Source organism: Notamacropus eugenii, chromosome 4, assembly GCF_028372415.1.
Source record: "Notamacropus eugenii isolate mMacEug1 chromosome 4, mMacEug1.pri_v2, whole genome shotgun sequence".
NCBI classification, from domain to species: Eukaryota; Metazoa; Chordata; class Mammalia; order Diprotodontia; family Macropodidae; genus Notamacropus; species Notamacropus eugenii.
The window spans coordinates 477,630,994-477,633,710 of NC_092875.1; the positions used below are offsets into that span (position 1 = coordinate 477,630,994).

A 2,717-nucleotide genomic window follows, 5' to 3' on the forward strand; every position below is an offset into this window, starting at 1 on the left:
AGATCAAAACAGGTGGGTGGCTGGAGGGAGACTGCCCAGTTCACGTATACCGGACTCCAGCAAGAGTCTAAAAACTGCAACCAGTCAAGAAAGCCAATGAGAAACTACCACAGGGTTTTGCTGATAAACATTTAGCAATGCGCTGGGAAGGGATGGGGAGTATGAAGGATACACTTCAAAGTCTAATACGCATTATTAATTTTTCCCATTACTTTCTTAGGTCCACTATCAAGAAAACAGATCAAGTCCTGATTTGTGTTTACCAATTTCTGAGGTGAAAATGCTTACACTGAAAATTTTACAATCAGCTTGGTAGGAGCTGGCTTAAGCACATCCCTGAAGTGCAGTGACTTCTTCCATCCTAAAAACTATTCAAAAAGCTAGCCAGAAGTCCACAGGCAACAGAGAAGGGGGTTATCAGTAAACAAGCAACCAACTGATCAGCCCAACTAACAATGAGCTAGAGACATGTGGGGTCTGTAAAGCTCAGTATCTAAAAGTAGCAAGAGCAGAAAGATCCCTTGAGACCAGTGGGGTCCAAAACCAACAGCTGCCTTGACGCTGGAAGAGGCAGCTACCTTTGGCATGGCTCCAAGATCCCTAGCACTGGGTCCAAAGATGCCATAGATCAGGTCCCTGAAGATCCAGAGCTCTAAACCTCAACAGTTCAGAGAGGGCTAACCCTGGGGAAGTGGAAGACAGAATAGGAACCCAAGTGGTGACCAGGGCAGAAGGCAGAGGACGGTCCTAGCACAAAGGCCTAGTCTAAAGATCTAAGTCTGGAAATAAGAGTAAGCCAAGGAAAACACCAACACAGTAAACCAGTGATCCCATGAGACAGCAAGGAATAGTAGAATGGAGTCAAATGATTGAAAAACAATTGTAAAAAAATGTGTCTACTTCTACCAAAAACCACTGACTCTGTATTGCCCTAAACATCAATTAAAAAGAGATGTACACAGGACAGGCTTTTCAATTTAATCTGTATTGCTCATTTTTTTCCTATTACATTCTTATGTCTACAATCAAGAAAACAATAAATCAAGCCCTGATTTGTAGCATAAAGGCTCACCCTGAAAACTTAACAATTTAAGAGCAGGGTATTCTATCAAAACAACTGGCATTAACTGTGCTTTCTTCATTATACATTCTTTCTTCTAAGAGAGAGAAGAGGAGAAATCATCAAATTGCAGTGGAGGTTTTGTTCTATTTCATTCTTCTGTCAAGTGCTGGTCATATTTTCTATGTTAAAATATAATCATCAAACCCTGGCTCGAAAGCCCATTATGTAATCAATAAGGATTGACAGTCAATCCCACGTAGGCATAAAATAAATTTAATCCATTTTGTATCTTTCTATGATATTTCACTCTTATTTACCAAAACCTGCAAAAATGTACCGTATGTGAGCCAAAAGTCCTGGGTTCAAACACTAGCTCCATCACTTACGAGCTACACGAACTGTAGCAAGTCATTTAACCCTTCTTAATATCAGTTTTCCTCATCAGAAAAATAGGGCTAACACTGGCACCATTGTCTCCCCCATAGTTTCTGTGACAATGCTATGAACTGGTGTCCACATACAGCTTTGTGAGCCAACAGGCATCCCATAAACATCTGTTTGTTACAGATGAAGTATTTGTTATTTTAGAATAAATACTGTTATGTTTACTTCAGAGAAATGCTTATGACTTCACTGTCTAGTGATGCTAAAAATTACATAGGAGAGCTAAATGGTTCAAGAAGAAATGACATCAGTCACCAGTAGATCGGATCAGCATGGAACATTGGTGCTGTATCAAACTGTCCGGAATCTTTTTTGATGCTTTTCTAAAAGCTGTTGGCAGGGGTTGTAAAACAGAAAATGCTTTCCTGTCTTTCAATAATATTGTTATTGTTGTTTAGTTGACTATTGTGTCCAACTCTTTATAACCCCATTTGAGGTTTTCTTGGCAGAGTGGTTTGCCATTTTGTTCTCCAGCTCATTTTACAGATGAGAAAATTGAGGCAAACAGGATTTAGTGACTTGCCCAGGGTCAAACAGCTAGCATGCATCTGAGGCCAGATTTGAACTTGAGTTTTTCTGACTCTGGGCTGAGTGCTCTATCCACTGTGCCACCTAGCTATGCCTTCAATATTATTATATTTCTCCAAATCTAGGACCAGGAAGGACTACAGATAATAAAGCAAAAACTGCAGCTAGCATGAAGATTTCATTAATACAAGTACCCAGGCATTTTCTGAATGATTGCTACATCTTCCCCACATAATGTTTTCTTTAAGACAAACTGAGCCCATGAATCCTCTCTTATGAAGCCATCTTCATTTGCCACTTAACCACCTAACCACTAGGAGCACTGGGTACTTGTTACTTCTACCCTCTTGTTTGAGGTTTCCTATATACTTGATTCCAGACTGAAGTGAACACTGTTACAAGTAAGGTTCTCCCCTTATTTTCTTACCCTATTTTCTTTAAACACCACTCACCCCTACCAGTAAAAAATGAAGACACTCAATTTTCTTTGAGAAAAAAAATTCCTTTGTCCTTCTTTCTCGTGTATTAAGGAGACATTGCTGGGTCACGGAGAATGCAGAAAACAATTTATTTAGAAACAATTCCAACTTAACTGCTATGTCATTTCCTATCTGCCTCTTCCTTCCTCTGTATTAGTGCAGACATCTGCATTAAAACAGTATCTGTGTTATTTAGAACACAC

The 2,717-nt window shown here is 39.6% G+C and overlaps 1 protein-coding gene across 5 annotated transcripts in view; it reads right to left on the reverse strand.

Annotated features, from left to right (window-relative positions):
- The window catches only part of MAST4 (microtubule associated serine/threonine kinase family member 4), an 816,735-nt gene that overhangs the window by 762,269 nt on the left and 51,749 nt on the right, over nt 1–2,717 (reverse strand). The gene's annotated exons all lie outside the window — the stretch shown is intronic.